At 38.9% G+C, this 24,594-nt stretch overlaps 1 protein-coding gene and 1 pseudogene across 2 annotated transcripts in view; both read right to left on the bottom strand.

Moving 5' to 3' along the window:
* Positions 1-24,594, bottom strand: part of ALK (ALK receptor tyrosine kinase) — an 805,341-nt gene that overhangs the window by 419,606 nt on the left and 361,141 nt on the right. The window lies entirely within an intron of this gene.
* Positions 18,924-21,433, bottom strand: LOC100518068 (small ribosomal subunit protein eS25 pseudogene; annotated as a pseudogene).

Raw genomic sequence — 24,594 nt, 5'->3', positions numbered from 1 at the left:
TACACAGAACCCAGAGAGGATAACACATCATTGCATGCATTCTAAAGCAGGGCTGTTTGCAGGGAGGAATGCGTGCCTGCTCTCCACTCCCTCTCCCCTCAAACACTGCTCGCTGTGGATGCTGCAAATTTCTGCATTAGAAGGCAGGTAGCCTATTTCCGTCCCACAATTTAGCAAATGAAGATGATTATTATCTTTGTGTCGTGTGAACTGCCGTGGGCCAGGGAATTGTGAAGCATTTGGTCCATTCAACTTAAGTCTCGTTTCTTGCCCATGTGTCTCTGGCTGGTTTACTGCTAAGACTCCAGCAGGAGAGAGGAATGAGAAGGCATGTGTCGCGTCTTGTTTATTATAAGACAAAGATGTCCTAGGACCTTTCGAAGTGGGGAAGAGGGCGGAATGATGAATACTTCAAGTTCTTCTGAATCAAATATGAATTGAACTGTAATCAGGGTTTAAAGTAGATGGCTGCATAATAAGTGCTAAACAATTCATCTTTCTGTCAGATGGCAGAAAGTAATTTATTCATTACCATTTAAGCAAGAAGAGATCTTGTGTGTTTAAAGACAGAAAAGTTTAGCGAGTTCCATTTTTGATGGCCCTGCAAAGGGCCCAAGTTGAAAGAAAGTGCTGAAAAAAGGGAAAAAGAGTGAAGTAATCTTTAGAGCATCAAACCTTGTTTTGGCTTGGGAAATATCATTAATTCTTTTTCAGCATTCAGTGGAGAAATCAACAGGGCTTAGTTGAAAAATTCTTCAAATGAAGAATTAGTAAATTCGGTGAAGCTTCATCTTACTTTATGCATCTCAGGCAGTCCCTAAACAATCATGTGTAAAGTTAAAAAGCATGTATTAAGCTCTATTCTTTTCCCTTTGACTTCCATTATGATTTCTGAGATATGTTTCTTTGAGACCCCAAAATACAATAAAAGCACCATTTAGTTCTCTTATGATTCACTGCAAGGATTCTGTCTTTGTCAACATGCAATCTATGAGCATTAAATTGTCCCACAAAACCGTAAGAAAAATTTATGCTTTTCTATATAATCTTAGCACATTCAGGATGAATCGCATGTATTCTCCATTAAAACATATTATATAGCTAATTTTCACTTTACTGCAATTTTTCATGACTCCATGGGACTTAAGTGTATAAGCAGCCATAGTTACCAGGAGAATGCTTCAGGATTTCAGCCAAATCTCTGAGCTGGAGGAACCATATGGCAGAATTTTCTTGGACAGAATTCTGTTGTACCATTTCACAAGTATTATACTGTATTCATTTGTTATTGCATAGCAAATACTATGTTGTTATAAAGAAGCCGGTATACAGTTCTGTTTTACAACTGCGTAGAATTCTGTTTAAAACGCTTGAGTCAGAAAAAAAAAAAAAAGTTTGGATACCTTAATAACTAAAATCAAATCCTTGGCAGACACCAGACTGCAAAACCTGTTTGCTAAAATGGTTTCTGTGTAATCCCGAGCAATTCGATGCAAATAACTTTTAAATTAGTGAAGCTTTAAAGGAGAAGCTATCCAAATACCAAAAAACCTGTTTAAAAAAGACCATAATAAAGGAGCTACATAATACAGATTAAGTATGCTCAAGACTCTGTAACTGGTCTCTGCACAGAAGCACACCCCCAGAGGATGATCCCGTGCATGGCGATGGATCACTTTTTCGAAGGTAAGGAAGATGAAAGGAACCAAAATAAAAATGGAGCTTCAGCCTCCTGTGGAAGGGTTTAGAAGGCAAAGTTACATGCTTTCTATGATAAGCTGCAAGTTTTTGTTTAAATAGGGCACACAGCACTCTGTCTAGTTACGTGCATGCTGCAGCAATGGAGTCAGAGCCAGACATGGGAAACCTGGGAGAATTTCCCCTTCACACACATTTCTGGTGCCTAAGAAGACACACATTCAAAGCCAATCCACAGGACTACTACCTATTAAAATAATTTGTCATATCAAATGTTTTAAACCTTATTATATTTTACAGAATAACTCGATACAAGTCTAGAAAGTTCAAGAGTCTAAGAAAAGAATGGAGAAAGTAGAAAATTGCTTTTTAACCACAGGTGTTTTTTCAAGCAGACATTTATGATAGTGAACAGATGTACAATTGCCTACAACAGGAATTTTGTTTGAACCTTTCTTGAAATGGAATATTGAATTTCCCCACATAGTAGTCAGAGTTTTCTTTCAGGGTTTTTAAAGCTAAGGTTTATAGGAGAATCTTAAATTGAGTAGTCTTATTAAATTGTTCTTGTAATTCTTTCTGTTACATCAACCACAGATCCCAAGAAACCACAACAAGGCATTGCTGTCCACTTAGTAAACATTATCTATTTTTCAACAACAACATCTAATATTATTGAGTTGCCAGGCACTATGCAAAGTCCTTTGACCATGATTGCTGTTAATCCTGCTAACAACCCTCTGAGTTGAGCTCTGTTATTATTCCCACTTTATAGATGGAGTTTTAGAGCAGTAAGTCACACAGCCGCAGGTGACAGGTTGGGAATCGAGTGCAGGTCAGCCTGACTCCATACCCATAGTTTTAACCAGTAAGCTCACTGAAAACAAGCTGACCCTGAAGAGGTCGCCTCATATTCCTAGATCTATAAAATGATGGGTGTACCTTAGAAGCAGTAGTGTACCCAACAAATGTAGTTCCCATTCTGGGAAAGGGCTTTAATAACAAATAGTAAAGCCTTATTTTTTTGGTAGTTTATGTCAACTATCTTCTTCAGGCACCACAACTACAATTCAGTGTCTAGACAGAAACCTGACTGAGTGTTAATGGCCGCATGTAGCTTAAAGTGCTGGCGATGACATAGAAAAGGGTGAGGTGGAAGCCCACTGGTTGGGGAATTGCTTGTGGATACAAGGAAGGAAACCTGAGTGGACTGCAGATATTCCTCTTGCAGTATCTTCTTCTTGGAAAGAAAGAAGAAAATAAAACAGAAGCTAAAATGCGACCTTAGGAATTCTCTGATATTAATGGAGCCATCATGGATAAGGAATTTTCTTTTATTTTTTTTGAAACTGATATTAAGCCTAACTACAGGCTCTCTGATTTCAAGTACTAGGGAGTTATATGGTAGCTCAAGGACTTTGAACCCCAAACTACCATATATAAGGAAAAAATGTTAAGATTTTATTGAAAGCAGAGAAGGAAAAAAGAGATGGAATCCAGATTGGCAATTTTTGAGTACCTGAGTATACTAGGTATTTACAATTTTCTTTCTTTCTTTTTCTTTCTTTTTTTTCTTTTTTTTTTTTTTTTTTTTTTTTTTGTTGTTCTTTTTCGGGCTGCACCAGTGGCATATGGAGGTTCCCAGGCTAGGGGTCAAATCAGAGCTGTAGCTGCCGGCCTACACCACAGCCACAGAAACACAGAATCTGAGCCACATCTGTGACCTCACACAGCAATGCCGGATCCTTAACCCACTGAGCAAGGCCAGGGATCGAACCTGCATCCTCATGGATGTTAGTCAGATTCGTTTCCACTGAGCCATGAGGGGAACTCCAGGTATTTACAATTTTAATATAATTTTAAAATATTGTTCTTAAGGACAGCATAAAAATGTTAGAGCAATCCTCCTAGATTAATGCTTTGCTAATTTAATAAACATATATAGGAAGAAATATCTACTACAGTTATCCTAGGTATCTTTTGAAATTTGTTTATCTGTGTCTTTGAGGAACTTCGGCATTCACACTGCATGACTCAGCCTAGCTACCTACTGATACCTATTCTTTGAGCTAACTTGATAAGCCCCAGCACCACACTGGCCATCATTAATCAAGGGTCCATTATTAATCCCCCTATATATGTATTTAGGTATGATTTGTATAGTACATGGTATTTTAGGTTCTTTGTGCAAGATGAACATATAGAAATGTACATTTTCAAGATATTCAAATTCGACAGCTAATTCAGCAGGCCTATAGATAAAGTGAAAAAGTGAAACTGCACTAAATACACACAAATTATATAAAAAAGTGACTATCCAGTTCTTAGAATTATATATAGAGCCTTAAGATTTAAAAGTACTAATGCCTTCTCTACATCATAAATGTTGTTCATTAAGATTCACTTAAGAAAATTTTTCATTAATAGGTATCATTGAACAAGTGATGAATTTGGCTCCTGGGCCATATCTCATGAAGGTAATGCAGACTAAGTCTAACACTTTAACAAGTCAAAGGAAACCTAGCCTTTATCATCATTCCAGGCAGGAACTCTAAGCAATTCATAAATCCAAGAGAATTTAGATCAATCAGGGAAATTTTGCTGCCATGGATGAGCCCCTACTTCCGGCTCTGATAATACACGTGAATCCCTGAGAATGAAAATGGAAATCCCAACCAAGGATTGGTTGTGTATTTCTCCAGCAGCTGGGGGGACAGTGGACAAAGGACCAGGAGAGGAGTTAGAAATCTCAGCTCAGCCAGTTAATAGCTGTGTGACAACTCTGCAAATTAGCTAACCTCTCTGAGCTTCTTCCTTTTTTAAATCTCTGAAACTGAGAAAATAATACTTGTCCTGTGCAACTAAAAAGACTATTTGTGCATCAAATGAAAATGGATGTCAAGGTTTTCTGAAAGCTGTAAAACAGGCCTTGAACTCCACAGCTAACCTGCTTAAGAAAAAAAATTTAGATCCTGCAGCACAGGTTTCGGTGCCTTACACCATCTCATCCCATCTCATGTTTCCTCTCCATTGATCCAGGTACCCTCTGCTCCAGCCGCATGAATCAAATCACTTTCTTCTCTCATGTGGCAACTTTGTAAAGCATTTCACTATGTTTCACATGCATACCATATTTGATTGTCTTAACCCATTGAGGCAGACAGGATAGAGATTATCTTTAATTTGTAGATGAGGGTGGAAATATATGAATTGTACAGGTCTCACACAACCAGTAAGTGGTGGAGTCAGGAGGTGAGTCCAGATCTGTCTCTTAGTGCTGTCTCCTGTAGAGAGTTTCTGCATGTCTCCCTGAAGTAGGCAGTAAACTCCTAGAGGGTTGAGACTCCATGCACCTCTATACTGTCTGGTGCAGAGGTGTGCATGAAGTATGACGTCAATAAAAGTGAGGGATGCTGAACTGAACCTATGACAGCCAAGAGAGCCAGGTTCTCCTCTCAGGGTGTGAGGCATGCAGCTGCTACAGACTGAATTGTGCCTGCCTCAAAAGTCATACCTTGAAGCCCTAACTCCAACTGTGACTATATTTGGAGATACAGCTTTAAAGAGGTAATTAAGGCTAAATTTAGGTAATTTAGGAGGTAAATAGGGTTAAATTTAGAAAGCAATTAAAGTTAATGTGATTGAGAAGGTAATTAATGGTAAATAAGGTTCAATTAAGGGTAAAAAGGGTTAAGATAAATAAGGTTAAATAAAGTTCAAATAAATAAGGTTAAAGGGTAATGAAAGGGGGCCCTAATCCAGTAGGATTGGTAGCCTTTTTAGGGGGAAGAGATTTCTCTCACTCTCTCCTATGTGAGGACATAGAGAAAAGGTGGCCATTGGCAAGTTAAGAAGAAGGCTTTCACCAGAAACTGACCATGCTGGCACTCTGATCTTGTACATGTAACCTGCAGAACTATGAAACAATGGATTTCTGTTGTTTAAGCTCCCCAGGATATGGTTATTTTGTTATGACATCCCTAGCAGACTAAGACAGCAGGGGTACCTGCTGTACCTGGGGCTAGGGGTGAACTGAGTCCATGATGACTTACCTCATGAGTTTAATGGGCTTCATTTCTCACTTCTTCTCTGACAGAATCTGTTTCATCACAGTTATAGCAATGATCATGTCAAAAATTAGTTTTAGAACATGAAGAGGCTCCCCTTTGGGTTTGTGCTCGGGAGATACTAGATAGCTTTACCATGTTAAATACTAGTTGTGGGTCAAAGAGGTAGTCTTAAAGGAAATTTAAAAGTATGTTGAACTGAACGAAAATGAAAAAACAGCACACCAAAATTTGTAATTTGTGGGACTCAGATAAACCAATATCCCTGGAAGGGAACTTTTTAGCATCAAATGCTTACCTTAGAAAATACTAAAATTCTTAAATCAGTAACCTATACTTCCAACACACACACACCAAACAGAAAAAGAAGGAAAAAATAAACCCCAAAAAAGCGGAAGGATGGGCATAATAAATATAATAGCAGAAATCAATGAAATTGAAAACAGAAAAAAAAATACAATAATCAATAAAACATGAGCTGGTTCTCTGGAAAAATTAATAAAACCGACAGACTTCCAGCAAGAATAACAAAGAAAAAATTCAAGAAGCAAATTACCAATATGAGGTCTAAAGGGCTCCTAAAGATCCTGCAGACATCAAAAGGATGAGATAATACTATAAGTAATTCTACACATACCAGTTTAACTACATAGATAAAATGGACTAATATTTAAAAACACAAATTATCACAGTTTACCTGATATGAAATAATTAATCTTAATAACTCTGTTCCTATTAAGGAAATTGAACTCATCATTTAAAAACTCCCCAAAAAGAAATCTCTAGGCCCAGATGGTTTCACTGGAGAATTCTACCACACATTGAAAGAGGCATTGGAGTTCCCGTCGTGGCGCAGTGGTTAACGAATCCGACTAGGAACCATGAGGTTGCGGGTTCGGTCCCTCCCCTTGCTCAGTGGGTTAACGATCTGGCGTTGCCGTGAGCTGTGGTGTAGGTTGCAGACGCGGCTCGGATCCCGCGTTGCCGTGGCTCTGGTGTAGGCCGGCGGCTACAGCTCCGATTCAACCCCTAGCCTGGGAACCTCCATATGCCGCGGGAGTGGCCCAAGAAATAGCAACAATAACAACAACAACAACAAAAAGACAAAAGACAAAAAAAAAAAAAAAAAGAAAGAAAGAAAGAGGCATTAACACCAATTTTGCATAATAACTTCCAGAAAATAGAAGAAAAGATACACTTTCCAATTCATTTTATAAGGCCAAAACTACACTGATACCAAAACTACACAGAGACAACACAAGAAAGAAAATGACAGGCTGATATCCCTCCTGCATATGGAGGCAAAAATCCTTAACAAAACACAGGCAAATAAAATCTAGCAATACATAAAAATAACTATGCACCAGGACCAAGTGGGAATTATTCCAGTGATGCAGAGCTGATTCAATACTCAAAAATTAATCAATATAACGCACCATATTGACAGGTTGGAGAAGAAAAATCACATAATCACTATCAATTGACACAGAAAAAGCAACAGAAAAATTCAATATATATGCATGATAAAAACTCTAGGAAAACTACGAACAGAGGGAAACATCTTCAACTTGATAAAACAAGTCTATAAAAAAAACCTATAGCTAATGTCATATTAACAGTAAAAGACTGAGTGATTTACAGGTTGAAAATAGGCAAGATGTCCATTCAAATAATTGCTACCCAATATAGTACTGAAAGTTGTAGCAAGGACAATAAGGAAAAAATAAAAATTAAAAAGAGGAAATAAAAGGCATATGTATCAAAAAGGAAGAAATAAATTGTCCTTATTTTTATTTTTTATACTAATGGCATTTTTTATTGAAGTATAGTTGATTTACAATAGTATTTTAGTTTCTGGTATATAGCATAGTGCTTCAGTCACTATTTTTGCAGGTTATACTCCATTAAAATTATTATAAGATAATGGCTAAAAACTCCTATGCTTTGTAGTATATTCTTATTGCTGATCTGTTTTATACATAACAGTCTGTAACTGTTAATCCCATTCCCCCAATTTGTCTCTTCCCCCTTACCTCTCTCCTTCGGTAACCACTAATTTATTTTCATTATCTGTTGAGTCTGTGTGTTTTGCATAAACATTCATTTGTATTAATTTTTAGGTTCCACATATGTGATATATAGTATTTGTCTTTTTCTCTCTGACTTATCTCATTAGGCATAATATTCTCTATGCCCATTCACATTGCTGCAAATGGCAGAGTTTCATTCTTCTGACAGGGACACACACACACACATATATATACATATATACACATACATATATCACATTTTCTTAATCCAATTGTCTGTTGATAGGCACTCGGGTTGCTTACATGTCTTGGCTATTGTAAACAGTGCTGCTATGAACGCAGGAGTGCATGTACCTTTTTGAATTAGTGTTTTCATTTTTTTCCAGGTATATACCGAGGGGTGGAATTTCTGGGTCATATGGTAGTTATATTCTTAGTTTTTAAGAGTCTCCATGTTGTTTTCTACAGTGAGAGTGTTCAAGGGTTCCCTTTTCTCCACATTCTTTTGTTATTTGTAGACTTTTGATGACAGCCATTCTGACAGGTGTGAGGTGCTATCTCACTGTGACTTTGATTTGCATTTTTCTAATAAGGTGATGAGCATTTTTTCATGTGCCTGTTAGCCATCTGCATGTCTTCTTTGAAAAATGTCTATTCAGATCTTCTGACCATTTTTTTGATTGGGGTGTTCATTTTTTTGATATTGAGTTGTATGAACTGTTTATATATTTTACCCTTCTTTCTTTCATCCTTTTGGGCCACATGTGCAGCATATGGAAGTTGCCAGGCTAGGGGTCAAATCAGAGCTGCAGCTGCTGGCCTACGCCACAGCCACAGCAATGTGGGATCCAAGCCACATCTGTGACCTACACCACAGCTCACGGCAACACCAGATTCTTGACCGAGTGAGGCCAGGGATCAAACCTGTATCCTCATGGATACTAGTCGAATTTGTCACCACTGAGCCACAATGGGAAATTCATGTTTATGTAGTTTAGATATTAACCCTCTGTCAGTCACATCATTTGCAATACTTTCTCCCATTCTGTAGGTTGTCTTTTCATTTTGTCAGTGGTTTCCTTTGCTGTGCAAAAGCTTTTGTTTGTTTATTTTTGCTTTTATTTCTTTTGCCTTTGGTGAAAGATCCAAAAAATTATTGCTACAATTCATGTTAAAGAGTGTTCTGCCTATGTTCTCTTCCAGGAGTTTTATGATTTCCAGTCTTACATTTACATGTTTAAACCATTTTGAGTTTATTTTGTAAGTATATGGTATGGGGGAATGTTTTAATCTCATTGTTTTACGTGTAGCTGTCCAGTTTACCCAGAATTACTTGTTGAAGTGGCTGTCTTTTCTCTGTTGTATAAGCTTGTCTCCTTTGTCATAGATTATTTGATCATAAGTGTGTGGGTTTATTTCCAAGCTCTCTTCTGTTCCAATGATTTGTTTTTGTGCCAGTACCACACTGTTTTGATTACTGCAGTTTTGTAGTATATAGCCTGAAGTCTGAGAGTGTTATACCTCCAGTTTTGTTCATTTTCTCAAGATTGATTTGGAAATTCAGGGTCTTTTGTGGTCCCTAGATTAATATGCAGTAATATTAATTTCTGCATATTAATCTTATATCCTGCGATTTTGCTGAATTCATTTACCAGTTCTAATAGTTTTGGCGTAAAAACTTTTCTATACAAAGTATTATTTCACATTCTAATAAAGTATCATTTCATCTGCAAATAATGACTGTTTTACCTCTTCTCTTCCAATTTGGACAGTTTTTAATATTTCTCTTATTTGACTGCTGTAGCTAGGACTTCCAACATTATGTTAAAAAGAAGTGGTGATGGAGTTCCCGTCGTGGCGCAGTGGTTAACGAATCCGACTAGGAACCATGAGGTTGCGGGTTCGGTCCCTCCCCTTGCTCAGTGGGTTAAGGATCTGGTGTTGCTGTGAGCTGTGGTGTAGGTTGCAGACGCGGCTTGGATCCCGCATTGCTGTGGCTCTGGCGTAGGCCAGTGGCTACAGCTCCGATTCGACCCCTAGCCTGGGAACCTCCATATGCCACGGGAGCGGCCCAAAGAAATAGCAAAAAGACAAAAAAAAAAAAAAAAAAAGAAGAAGTGGTGTCTTGTTCCTAAATTTAGTGGGAAGGCTTTTAGCTTTGAATCATTGAGTATGATGTTGGTTATAGATTTGTCGTAAATGGCCTTTATTGGGGTTGAGATATGTCTCTTCTATACCTACTTTGATGAGAGATTTTATCATAAATGGATGGTGGATTTGACCTTATTTTTATTTTTATTTTCTTTTTATGGCTGTACCTGTTGGCATATGGAAATTCCTGGGCCAGCAGTCAGACTGGAGCTGCAGCTGTGGCATATGCTATAGCCACAGAAACCCCAGACCTTAGCAGCATCTGTGACTTATGCTGATGCAGCTTGCAGCAACGCTAGATCCTTGACCCAGGGATTGAACCTGCATCCTCACAAAGACTATGTCAGGTTCCTAACCCGCAAAGCCACAATGAGAACTTCCAACTTTATTTTTAGACAACATGAGTGTCTACAAAGAAAATCCCAAGGAATCTATATATATAAAATAAGTGAATTTAACAAGGTTGTAGGGTACAAGATCAACATACAATAATCAACTGTATTCCTCTTTACCAGCAATGGATATGTGGGCATTAAAATTAAAAATACACTATCGTTTACACTGATCGAAAAATTAAACACTTATGTATAAATCTAACAAAACTTGTACGTAGCTTTCGTGCTGAAAACTACAAAATGTTGATTAAAAAAAATCAAAAAAGATGCAAATAAGTGAAATGACATATCGAGTTCATGGATTAGAAGACTCAAAATAGTAAAGATGCTAATTTTCCCAAAATGATATATAAGTTTATTTATAGTGGGAACACAGAGAATGTCAAGTTCTAATCCTTGGAATCTATAAGGTAAATATAGAAGGAAAAAGAGTCTTTGCAGATGTGATTAAGTTAAGGATTGTGGCCCGGGGAGCTCATTGTGGATTATCCAGGTGATAAGATAAATCCAAGTAAAAGTGTCCTTATTTGAGAGTGGCAAAGGGCAATTATACACACAGAGAGAAGAAGGTGATGTAATGACAGAAGCAGAGATTGGAGTGATGTCACCAAGGAGTGCTAGAAGCCACCAGAGCTAGAGACAGGAAAACGATTCTTCTCTTAGAGCCTCCTGAGGGAGACTGGCACTACTGACACCTTTATTTTGGATTTCTGTCCTCTAGAGCTCTGAGAGAACACATTTCTATCATTTAAGCCACAAAGTTTATAGTAACTTACCTAGCAGCCACAGGAAATTAATACAAAGTTTAACACAATTCCTAACAAAATCCTAAGAAGATTTTTGCAGATATAAACAAGATTATTCTTAAGTTCCTAGAGAAACAAAAAAGAACTAGGATAGCTAAAACACTTTTAAAGGAAGAATAAGGTCAGCAGAATCACTCTAGCTGATTCCAAGGTACTATATAGCTATAGCAATCAAGATTGTGTGGTGTTGGTGGAGGGAGAGACACATAGATCAATGGAACAGAGTGAGAACACAGAAACAAACTCAACACAACATATGCCAATATTCTTGACAAAGGTGCTAAAGCAATTCAATGGAAGAAATATAGCCTTTGCAAATGGTCTTGGAGCAATCGTATATCTATTATCTCAAAATAGATCATGGACTTATGAAAGATATAAAACCACAACACTTTCAGAAAAAATACAGGAGAAAATTTGGAGTTGTGGGGTAAGGCAAAGAGCCTTAGACTTTACACCAAAAACACTATCCATTAAAGGAACAATGGTAAGTTGGATTTAATCAAAATTAAAAATTTTGCTCTACGAAAGACCCTGTTAAGAGGATGAAAGTATAAGCTCTGGGAGAAAGTATTTGCAAACCACTATATCTGAGAAAAGACTGATATCTAGGATATATAAAGAATCTCAAAATTCAAAAGTAAAAAACAAACAGTCCACTTATAAAATAGGTAAGGAGACAGGAACAGACATTTCACCAGAAAGAATATATAGATAGCAAACAGACACATTAAAGATGTTAAACATCATTAACCATTATGGAAATGCAAATTAAAACCACAAGGAGATATCGTTATGTGCCTACCAGAATTGCAAAATTTTAAAAAGTGACGATACCAAAGGCTATAAAGGATACATAGAAACTATAGCACTCCTACACTACTGGTGGGAATGTAAGATGGTCCAGCCACTCCAGAAAACAGTTTGTCACGGTTCATAAAACACTAAATATGTAATTATCACAGGACCTAGCAACTGAACTCTTAAGGAATTTATCCCAGAGAAATGAAGGCATGTTCACAATAAAACCTATATTTGATGTTTAGAGCACACAGCCCTAAACTGGAACCCTCAATGTTGTTTAAGAAGTAACTGGTTAAACAAAATGTGGTATACCTATACCATGGAATACTACTCAGTAGGAAAACAGAATGAACTACTGCTATATGTGGCAATTGGAGTGAATCTCCATAGAATTCCTGGTGAGTGAAAAAAGCCAATCGCAAAAGTTTATGTACTATATGCTTCCATTCACCTAGGCTTGTTGAAATAACAAGTTGTAGAAATGGAGAAATGATTAGGGTTGCCAGGGTAAAGGAAAAATGGGAATGGAAGGGAAGTGATACAACTATAAAAGGTTGATATGAAGCATTCTTATGGTATTGAAATTGTTCTGTATCTTAACTCTATCAATTTCAATATCCTAGTTGTGATACTACAGTTTTAAAAGATTAACATGGGATCTTCTGTATTATTTTACAGCTGCATGTGAAATCTATAATTATCTCAAAATTAATAGTTTAATTAAAAATATACAGTTGCTGTTAAAATTTAACCTGGGAATTAAATCCAATACAGAAGTTGAAATAAACCTGAAGAAAAAAATCATATGTAAGCCAATGAAGTGAGTGGAGAGAACTAATGTTCAAATTAGATCTTTATGGAGGGCTATGAAATTCATTCTTCTTTATTGACTCCATTCTCACTAAAGGGGGACCTCAAACTTAAGACTTATAGAACTCAGCTGACCATGGCTGGCATCTCAGCAACGACAGAAAATGGAGGCAGGAAACTTACTTACAACACGACCAAGGGGAACCTCTGCTTTCTTGCCTACAAGGTAGCAGTAATAATGTCTATTATGCCAGCTTTTTGTGAAGCTCAACTGAGATAAAACTTCTAAAGGATCCAGAACATAACAGTTCCTCAATACATAGCAACTTTTGCCAGTATCAATAGTCAGTGATTAGAATTCACCTTCAAGAAGCATCTCTCACCCAGAAGGATGCTATGGATAAACCTATGTCTGTGTCTATCATATATATCCATCTAATTTTTAAGAGGCAACGATGATGACATCCAGAATAGCCTAGAGTGTCAGGAAACTTGTTTGTGGCAAAAACAGAACACCAACAGAACAGATGACAGGAAGGAGGAAGGAGATGGAAGTGGGTTGGGACTGGGGCATCTTCACTGAAGCAAGGGGCTCAGTAAGATTTCTTCTCTCCTCTTTTGCTTGCTTCTGAGTCCTTTCCCAGCTCACATGTGACTGCTCATCATCTCACCCATTGAGCAGACTGCTTTTTGCCTCAAGCTTTTCCTGCTCTCATGTGATCTTGTCAGCAGACTACAGAAGTTCAGCCTTGTTGGGCTCAGAAAATCTGAATATAATCCTGGCACCACCTCTCACTATTCCGGTGATGTTGGGCAAGTCTCTGAGCCTTGCTTTAACCATATATAAAATGCAGGTAATGAGTGTAGTTCACGGGTGGATACAAGAGTTAAATCAGCTCCTGTGAGGTACATACAGTGAATCCAGCAGTCAGTACACGTGGAACATTTGCTCACTCCTACTTCCCTTAGAGATGGAAATGGATTCCTAAAGTAAATAAGGTTTCCAGTGCAATGTTGGACACATAAGGAGATTGAAAAGTAGGTGAAATTACAGTATTGCTTACAAAACACTCTAATTCTAACCTTGTAATAGATGACTTATGCCAATGGAAATCTTGCTTTCACATGGGATTTCAGGACAGATTACAAGTCTCACTCTATTTAGCCACTCTCCACAAAAGGATTCGGGCTCCAAGGGGAGGGTCACTCAAGGGTCACTCAAGGATAGCTATGGCAAGAGATCAGAAACAAAATCACCTCAACAAGCGGTCCCCAGAAGGGTTACCTCTCATAGAAGCTCTGTCATGCCTTTTTGTGACTAAGGAACACCCTTGCCAGCAGGGCTATTCATGGCTCCTGCTAATATCACCTGCAGAAAGGAACCTTCTGGACTTTAAAGGAATATATCTCAGAGTCTCATGAATGTCTTTCTTTCATATACCTCCCTGCCTCATTCCACTAAGGATTTGAGGAAGCTTACAAGACTTCATACCCTAAAATAGAAAACTATAAATAATTTAATAAATCAGGAGCAGAGAAAATATATTTAGAATAGAAAATCAAGATAGGGCAAAGCTATATTGCAAGTATGCAAGCCATAGGCTTCTAGTTACAAAAGTTGAGCTGCGAATGTGGCTCTGAGCTCCTGGCAGCAAAAGCTAAGAGAGACAAATGTAGTACAGAAATCCAGTGGACCTAAGGAAAACACCAGTTTCCCAAGGATGCAAAGGTCTTCCCAACATTAAGTCTAATAAAGCCATTTCTTAGGTGGGTCTTTCCACTGGGGACACAGAGTGCTGTACCAATGGCAACCTCAACAACATCTCTGCAAAAGTCTAGTTTTGGGCTCTGTGTAGCTTCACTCATGTATCCTCCAAGAGGAAGACTGGGACAATAGTTCCACGAAATGAAGATCTAGTATGCTGGGTCTTGATGTTCAATTTAGGGATAAAATATTTTAATCACTTACAGTTTTTAAAAACGTGTTTTGGGGGAGATACAGATACTGGGAAAAGGAGGGTAGTCCTTCCCTCAGAGAACTAGCGAGGAGGAGGCCCAGTGCCTTCATTTCTCCTAGGTCTCCAGGATTCTGTATGGTCAGTTCAAGTTCCCGGTGATTCTTGCACTCATTCCTCCAGCAGCTATTAAGCCAGGTATGTGTCGGACAATGAGGAATTAGTTTTGAAAGGACAACCATGTCCTTTGGGGACTTCTCATGAGGGAGGGAAGAAAGATAATGAGCAAGTAATGACCACTGTAGTCACTGTTACCAGTGGAGAAGCACCAGGTGCTACAGAAGAGACTGACTGGGAGTGTTGATTTAGTCTCGTGGTCAGGGAAAGTTCTCTGAGAAACAGAAATTTAAGCTGAGAGTTGATAACTGAGCTAGTGCCCTGTGGGGCGCCTAGGCATACAAGCCTTTCTGGTGTCCCCCATTTGCTTGTTTTTGGGGAATAAACTTCAGCCTTCCTGACTTTCCCTGGGTTCCAAAGGCAGGTTCAAACAGTTGCTAATCAGGGAAGGGAGGGAATACAGAGACCCAAAAGAACCAATCAAGAAACAATAGTGCGGCTTTGGGGGCATGGTCCTGGTCCCTCCCCAAGGAATATGGGTAACAATATCTTTGAGTTCTTCTGCAGAAGTAAACCCCCAACAACTGAAAGATGTTAATGAAGCATTCTCTATTCTGGAAAGAAGGCCACCAGACCACTGAACACCAGCTTTGAAAACAATGCAAGCTTGCCTCTACCCTGATCCTTATCTGAAGCCCTATTTTTCACTCTCAAAACTATAAAACCACCTCCCAATCTCTCCTAAGGGGGCACAGTCTTTAAGGCATTAGCCTGCTTTGACCCTCCTTTGCCTGGCAAAGCAATAAAGCTATTTTTTTCTCCTCACCCAAAACTCTGTCCCCACCTTTCTATTTGGCACCGATGACAGAGGCCGAGTTCCAGCAACGAGCTGAAGGAGGAGGAGAATGTAGCTGGGGAAGAATCTTACAAACAGGGAGAAGAGCATCTATAAAGTCTCTAAGCAAGAGATATTAAGACATTCCAGAAACTGGAGATGTTAGAACATCCTCGGAGCCCCAAACAGTATGGCCAGAGGGAGAGAAAGAATGGCTGGTAACAGGCTGCTGAAAAGAATGGAGCAGTTTATTAAGGATCTGGGAAGTCTTGCCACGGATTTGTATTTTATCCTAAAATAAGCAGGCAGCCATTGGCAAGTTTAAGCAAAGGAATCCTAATGTCAGTTCATAATCTGGATGATCACTAGCTGCTGTATGAAAGAAAAGATGGAGAAAAACAAGGGTGGGCACAATGAGACCATAGACTTCCTAAGATTAGGTTTTCTGGGGAGGGGGGAGGCAAGAGTCTTGAATGAACAATAGGTCAGCACCAGGAAAGAAACGATGCCCACACTGGATTCTGGAAACCAATCCAATAGCTTACAAGTTGAGCACTGCAAGTACGGTACATGGTGAATCATGTCTGCTGAATGCAACAGCCCCTGGGAAAGGCAGGGGCCCCGAGACACTCACTCACTAATAACAATGCAAAGTCATTCACACTTTTATTGTTCAATTATAATGAGTCCACTCATCACGGTAATAATAATAATGATGTGTTTGAATAACATAATTGCTTAATAGCCATTCCTTACCACCGCCACTACCACCCCCTACCATTACGATGAAACTCAAATAATCTGGAGTATTTATCATTCTAAACAAGGCTGAAAACATTGGTTTTCTGTGTTAGCAGCTTTTAAGAAATAAATTATATCTAGGATCCAGTTATTTCTGTGGCTTTAAAGGGGAACTTTCACTCATGGTAATAAAATGCATAGAAGTTATTTTTTCAGGAAAACCTCTTTCATATGAACAGAATCTTGCTTCATGAAATCAAGTCTCTGGGCCTCAGTTTTGTCATCCCCAGTGGGAGTGGTGGGTTGGACAACATTTGCATTTCTCAAACCTATCAGCATAATGACCTGAGGAGCTTATTAAAACCCACCTGTTTGAGCCCCATTCAAGACTGGCTGTGGAGACTGGGTATCTGTATTCTTAGATGCTCCCCCAGGGGACTCTAGGGATTAGCTAGGGCTGTGAACCACTGACTTGACTGAGCTCCAAGGTTTCTTCTGTTTTCAGAAGGGCACTGCTATTTACTGTGGTCCATCTGGGAATTTGTTAGGCACACAGTCTCAGGCCCCACGCTAGACCTGCTGAAACAGAAACAACTTTTTAAACCAGCATCGCAGGAGACTGAATGCTCATTAAGTTTTGAGACACTTGAGTCCAGGACTCTACCTTTCACACATGGTCCTCATTTCCTATAGTTCAGGACAACGTGGCAGCCAGGGAAGAAAGCAACTTTCTAGAAGGTGAACAGCAACTTGGTGGCTGAGCCTAGAGTACAGTTCGGTTGTCCTTTATCAGCGAGGACACAATGCCTCTCTCAGAGCCATAAATAAGCTCAGGGAAAAGAAGCTGAATCGGCAAAGGTAAATCAAGTCCTGGATTGTGCTGGCTCAAGCATATATCGGGAAACAAAACAGAAAGCACCAAAATCTGGTGCATATATCTTTAAAATATATAAATAGTAAATATTGACTTCAAATCGGGGTCAGCATACATTTCTTCTCAGAGGTATTGTGTATTCTTTTCCCTTTCAGCTTCCTTTTTCACTGGGTCCTTCTCATCCTGAGCTATGTTCTATAGTTTCTCTGCCTTAGACTTGGATCTTGCCTTTTCACCTACTCTTTTCAAAAGCCAAACTGGGAGGTCCTGTTGTAGCTCAGTGGTAACAAATCCAACTAGGATCCATGAGGATGCAGGCCATGCTCAGTGGGTTAAGAATCCAGCGTTGCCATGAGCTGTGGTGTATGTAGGTCGCAGACAAGGCTCAGATCCTGTGTTGCTGTGGCTGTAGCTGTGGTGTCAGCCAGCAGCTGCAACTCCAGCTCCAATTTGACCCATAGCCTGGGAATTTCCATATGCCGCATGTGCAGCCCTAAAAAGCAAAGAAGAAAATATAAAAAAATAAGAAAAATAAATTAAAAAGCCAAACAAAAAAGCAACAACAACCACAAAAACTGTGTAATTCCTTCCATTAGCAAAATATGAATTAATTCCAAATTTCTTTTCATTTCTACCTTTCTACTTGCATTCAAACCCAATTTGCCTACTCTCTTCAGGAATTTATTTACTAACATTCACTTATTCATTCAGATAGCATTTACTGAGTACTTACTTAGTACAATATCCTAAGTATCATAGTAGGTGAGATTAAATTAAACTTATCTCTACCCTCTGGGGGCTCATAGTTTATTAGAGATCTAAATTTTAGGACTAATAATACCTAACAGAAAGTGAAAATTGAAGATTTCAAAAGAAAAAAGATAAAATGATTAGAGAAAAAGACAAAGAGAATTATTACTTTGGCTGGAGAAAAAATAATAAAGGCTTCTTGTGGGATCATAGTGAGTTTTAAATATGTATTAAAACATGAAAATAATACATGTTAAGCATTGAATATCCCAGGACTGGCACTGGAAAGAAAGACATCATCAGCAAAAAGAACCGCATATATGAAGGCCTGACGCTTACCACATATAGAGTTAGTGGACAAATGAATCTAGCAAAGTTGACTTAAGTAAGCCCCTGCCTGAAACTAAAATAATGGAAAAATGTGTTGGAACAGTTGTGGCGGGTTTACATTTTATGCTAAGAAATTTGAATTTTATTCTATTAGCAATAGGAGCCACTGGAGTCTTTTTCAATAGAGAAGTGACATAGTGAGGTCTGAGATTTTGGAAGAAAATCCTGATAAAATCCACTGGACATTGAAAACCTGGAAGAAAGATATCATAAAGGACTTGGCACAAAGCAATGAAGGCATGAGCTAAGAGCAAGCAGAGGAGATGTGGCAGACACAAGAGATGCAATGACAACGTCACCTAAGTAGACTGCAATGCACCAGAGATTTGCAAGGAAGAGAAAGAGGTAAAAGTAGTGCCACATACTTGGGTCTGAATGTCTGGGAGGATGATGGTACTAATTCGGGAACCAAGACAGTTATTTTGAAGGAAAGGAAATAAATTCAGATTGGGTATATTTTTTATTTTAATTTTTTTATTTAATAAAGTTTTATTTTTAAAAACGTACAGTGTACAGTTGGTGGGAACTGTTTATGCATGTTATCCAGCAGCTGGGGCATCTCTACCCTTGGTGTTTCAGGTGTAAATTACTTGAGCTCTGTGCTTTGAAACCAGTTTAATAAGTCCTTTGCTCAGGAGTTTCTGAAGGGCTGCCCTGGCCAGAGAACCACGAATCTTCAGTCTCTCAGAGATAATAGCTGGGGTTATAAGCTTATAGTTGGGAACTTCTTATAGAGTTTGTCATACGTCGCTTTGTCAAACGAGACTAGGTTATTGAGCTTGTCCCAAACTTTGCCTTTGGACCACTTCTTCTTTTGGGCCTTGCCCCCAGATTTGTTCACTGGGTCTTTGTCTTTCTTGGCTGACTTTCCAGCATCTTTTTTCTTCTTCTTCTTGATTTTGGGTGGCTTAGTGAAGCTGGGAGAGCAGCTATTAGAATGGCTGCCTCCATGAGATGTTGGACAGAAAAGCCAGATTGGGAATCTTCATTCTGAGAACCCAAAGGGAATCCAGGAAGAAATGTCCGGCAGGCAATTGGAAATACATAACTGGAGACTTAAGAGTCTGACGGAAGTGATTTGGGGGTCATCTAATCTTAGAGATGAAAGTTGAGGCCATGGTAGTGAATGAGACAGAAGAAAGAGAACAAGAGGAAGGCACCAAGAGTGTTTAGTTGGATGTTCTAAAATCAATACACTAGCAGACCTGAAGATTTCTTTCTTATCTACCTATCCTCCCTCCCATATGTCCTTCACTCTCCATCAGCTTTCCCTGCCCATCTCCATCAACTATCCTCATGCAGACATGTCCCTTAAGTCTTAAACTTCCCAGGGCTTGAAGATGTCCCCGAAGCACTGGGAAAACACTAGCCTAGGAAACCCAGATTTCAGTCTTGATTCTGCACAAATTTCCTTAAGACCTGGGTAGAAAATCCTACTTCTCTGGCCTTGAGTTTGCAAAGTGCAAACTGCCCCTATATAAGTGATTTAAATCACCTCTTTGGCATGCTCCTCACTAGCAGGGGCCTCAGTAATCCTCTGAGTGTGCTGTTTTGCTTCTAATTGCTTCCCTGTGTACTATCCTATAAGTACTGTGTCTCTAATAATAAACTTTGTTATGTGTTTTTACAGTTTTTGCCTTCTTGAAACATTCTTGCTTTCTATGGGGCAAGAATCAGAGAAATCCTGCTTAAGCCTCTAGCTGGTCTAGGGGCTAGGACTCCTGGTTTTCACTCAGGCTACCCAGGTTCAATTCCTGGGCAGGGAATTAAGACACTGCTTCAGGCCATCACTCACCACTGACTCTCTGAGATCAAATCCACCAAGAAGTTTGTAAAAAACAGCTTCTTCCACTGTCTATGACATCACGCAATAAGCTACATTCTCTTCTTTCCAATGCCAAATCACTGATCATTTCACACTTCCACTATTAAATTTATCTGGCTTGCCTGCTGCTTCAACTAACATCATTTCAGGCTTCCAATGACTTCTTATTTCTTCGCCTATCAAATTATAAAATCGGACCGTATGTATAGGTCTCTATCATTAGTTGGGTTCTGACTATTTCCTCTCATTTTCTGGGCATGGTTAGCAAAACCGCCACCCCAATATAAAAGAGTACAATTTTAAAATGTTACACATTTATGCCAAACTATTTCATGAAATAAACATCCAGGTAAAGTTATCCTTTAAAGTGATCTTAAATTCATGTGATACTTATTTATTCACTTCCTTTATTAACAGAAGCTCCAGTATCTTTCTCTCACTCATTTGATCTGGTATTGAATACAAGGGTTGTTCAGGAACAAAAGACTTCCTTGGGGGAAAACCTCCCTTCTCCTCAGTGTCACTCATAATTCTGGCTCACTCTGTCTTATAATGCAGACCCTCTTCTCTGAGCTGGCTCAGAAAAATGGGGGAAGGAGAGAGAATGGGTGCTATAGTGATAGAAATCTGGCACTTTCCTATTATCTTTTATTATTCTCTGTTTAGAGCTGCTTCCAGCTTTCTCTGCAGTTTCATAAACACAGAGATTATACTCATGTTGTGTATCTTTGCATTAGTAGAATAAATGCTGGTAAATATTTTTTTCAAATTAAAGAGGTCTTTTGTTTGTTTGTTTGTTTTGCTTTGTTTTCTGCTCTCCAGGGATAGCAAAATCTTCTCCATTCATGCAGGAATCCAGTTGTTAGCTATTGTGTTTACTGATAAAGTAGTCTGTATTCCTTAGCAACCAGGTATGTTCACAGTTTGTCTCTGACATGAATGGACGACCTTAAAAATACAAAATTCAACCTCTACTTAAAACAGTCCTCTAAAAGTACTTCTTCAAAAAGGTAATTTTAAAAACAATGTTTGCATAGATAATTCGTTAAATAAAGAGAGTTAAAGTGGTTTCAGAGGACCTGGATGAGTTTTAATGGCCCTCACTTACTTGGTTAATTTCCTCAAGAATATACAGTGAATATTTGGAATGTTGGATTTCACTGGCTTTGGATGTAAGGACCCCATGCCACCTAGGGTGTCAGATCTCCATGGGGTCATGCAGGTCCCACAGCCTCGAAGGCCTTGGAGACACAGGCAGTCAGTACTGCCTGGAAAGACCTAGGACCAATGCTTGGGAGCAGTGAATTAAGAAAGGCTCTGCTTTTCCTCTTTTCCTCTACTTTGTAATATTTCTGCTACCACCAGGTGGTAGTAGGTAGGTGCGTCTATGGCAAAGGTTGAGCTATCAGAGTGTAAAGGCTCATTTTCAGGAAACTACCAAAACAAACTCTGGTTAATGAACGTATGGAAACCTTAATTAAATGGTATCAATATTACACGCAGAATACAAATACAAATATAAACAAAGTATCTTGCCTTCCGAGAAAAGTCAGAAAATGTGTGTGTGTGTTCTATTAAACAAACTGTGAAATAAGGTGGCTTATTTTACATTAGACCCAATGGTCAGTTTGCTGAATGTCTTTCATTTATACCCACATTTTCTTCACTCTGAGAAAAGAGAAGCCCCATACGCAAGTTTCAGATTCCAAATACTTTTAGGGTATCAGTTTCATGAAAAGAAAAACCTGCTTTATTAGAATCGTCAAAAAATCTTTTAACTTTAGAGCTAGAAGGAGATTTAGAGATCTTCTCCTTCAAATCCCTCATTTTACAAATGAGGAAACTGACTCCAGAGACGCTGCATGATCCACATAAAGTCACCCAGCATGTCAGTGGTACTGACCAGAACCAAGCAACTATGATTCCAGTCATGCTTTTGTCCCACCTTCCAGCAAACCACTCCTGTTACGGTTACCAATAATCTCCATGTTGCTAAATCCAGTAGTCAGTTCTCAGCCTCAGATGGTCTCCCTGGACCATCAGTGGCATTTATCCAGAACCAATCACTCCCACTCCCACACTTTCTTATACGACTTCCAGGACACAGGACCCTGTTGGTTTTCCTCTTACCTCCCTGTTCTCTCTTCAGTCTCTTTTGCTGGGTGCTCCTTAAGTTCCCCAACTTGTTTGAGTTCACCAGGGCTCAGCCTTTCAGTCTTTGCTCTTCTCCAGCTCCACTCATTCCTTGGCTAATCTCATCTCCTTAGTGAAAACCTCTAGTTGTGTCTTCAGCTCAAATCACTTCCCTGAATTCCAGGCCCATTTATCTTTCTGCCTTCTTCTTCTTTTTTTCTTTTTATGGCTGCACTTGCAGCATATGGAAACTCCCAGGCTAGGGGCTGAATCAGAGTTGCAGCTGTAGGCCTATGCCATAGTCACAGCAACAATGGATCCGAGTCACATCTGCGAGCTGTACCACACCTTATGGTAACACTGGATACATAATCCAGGGAGTGAGACCAGGGATCATATCCTCATGAAGACTACACTGGGTTCTTACCCTGCTGAGGCACAATGGGAACTCCGTTCTGCCCTATTCATATCTCCATTTGGACATTTAAGAGGTGTTTCAGATTTTTCATGTCCAAATTGAATTCATGATCCACCCATACAAACTTGATCTATCCATAGTCATTCCTAATCCTAATTTTTTATAGCTGCCTCATTTCAGGCCCCAACTTTCCAAATCATTGGCTCTATGATCAAAACAGACCTCAAATTTGACTAGTACTTACTACTTGTCCTGCTAGCATCTGACTCAAGTTACCTCTTTTTCTTGCCTAGATTCTTGCAAATGTCTTCTACACATTTACCTGCCTCGGCCCTTGTACTCTAGTCTCAACACATCAGCTAAAGTAATCCTTTTAAAACTTAAGGTAATGAATGGCACCCCTTGGCTCCGAACCCTCCAAAGGCTTTCCTTTTCTCAAAGAGTAAAAGCCAAAGTCCTTACAATGGTCTATAAGCCTGTACATCCTGAGCCCTTTCTTCAAAGCTCCCTGACCTCAGCTTCTGCTACTTGTCCCCTGCCTTATTCTGCTCCAGTCACCATGGCCTCCTGGATATTCCTGATCATTCTAGTCATTCTGCCTCTGAGCCTTTGTACTCTGAGGCTACTCCCTCTTCCTAAATGCTCTTCCACAAGGTGTCTGCATGCCTCACTATCTTACCCCCTTTAAGTCTTTGCACCAAGGTCAATCCTCACACAAAGGCACTAACTGACCACCCTTTAAAAAATCATGCCCCATCATTCCTGGCCTTGTTATTCTTTATACCACTTGTTCTCTTCTGACACATTGTGTGTGTGTGTATACACACATACATAGAATTAATGCTTTTATTGTCCTTCACAACATCGATCAAGACTATTATCTTTCTGCTTTTTTTCATTTTTAAAGTTTTATTGAAGTACAGTTGATTCACTATGTTGTGATAATTTCTGCTGTACAACAAAGTGATTCAGTTGTATCTATACATACATCCATTCTTTTTCAGATTATTTTCCCCTATATATTATCACAGAATATTGGGTAGAACTGTGTGTTATCTATTCTATAAACAGTAGTGTGTATATGCCAACCCCATGCCCCTATTTACCCCTCTCCCTATGGTTTCCCTTTCAGTAATCATAAGTTTGATTTCTAAATCTGTTTGTTTGTGCTTTATAATTAAGTTATTTTGTATTACTTTGTTAGATTTCACATGTAAGTGATATCATATATTTGTCTTTCTCTGTTTGACTTCACTTAGTATGATAATTTCTAAGTCCACCCATGTTGCTTCAAATGATATTATTTTGTTCTTTTTTACGGCTGAGTAATATTCCATTGTATATATGTACCACATCTTTCTTCTTTACCCATTCCTCTGTTGATGGACATTTATGTTATTTCCATGTCTTGCCTATTGTAAATAGTGCTGCAGTGAACACTGGTGTGTGTATGTCTTTTCATATTATGGTTTTCTCTGGATAGATGCCTAGGAGTAGTATTATTGGATCATACGGTGGTTCTATATTTAGGTTTCTGAGGAATTTCCATACTGTTCTCCACAGTGGTTGCACCAATTTACATTCTCATCAGCAGTATAGGAGGTCCCCTTTTCTCCACACCCTCTCCAGCATTTGTTATCTGTAAATTTTTTGATGATGGTCATTCTGACTGGTGTGAGGTGATACCTCCTTGTAGTTCTCACTTGAATTTCTCAAATAATTAGTGATGCTGAGCATCTTTTCATGTGCTTTTTGGTCATCTGTCTGTCTTCTTTGGCAAAATGTCTATTTAGAT

This window comes from Sus scrofa, chromosome 3 (genome assembly GCF_054392235.1).
Source record: "Sus scrofa isolate SSC_HxYL_T2T_F1_AM1 chromosome 3, Sscrofa_HxYL_maternal_Yorkshire_Landrace_v2.0, whole genome shotgun sequence".
NCBI classification, from domain to species: domain Eukaryota; kingdom Metazoa; phylum Chordata; class Mammalia; order Artiodactyla; family Suidae; genus Sus; species Sus scrofa.
Note: the sequence above shows the minus strand (reverse complement) of the source record. Positions and strands in the feature narration are given on the sequence as shown.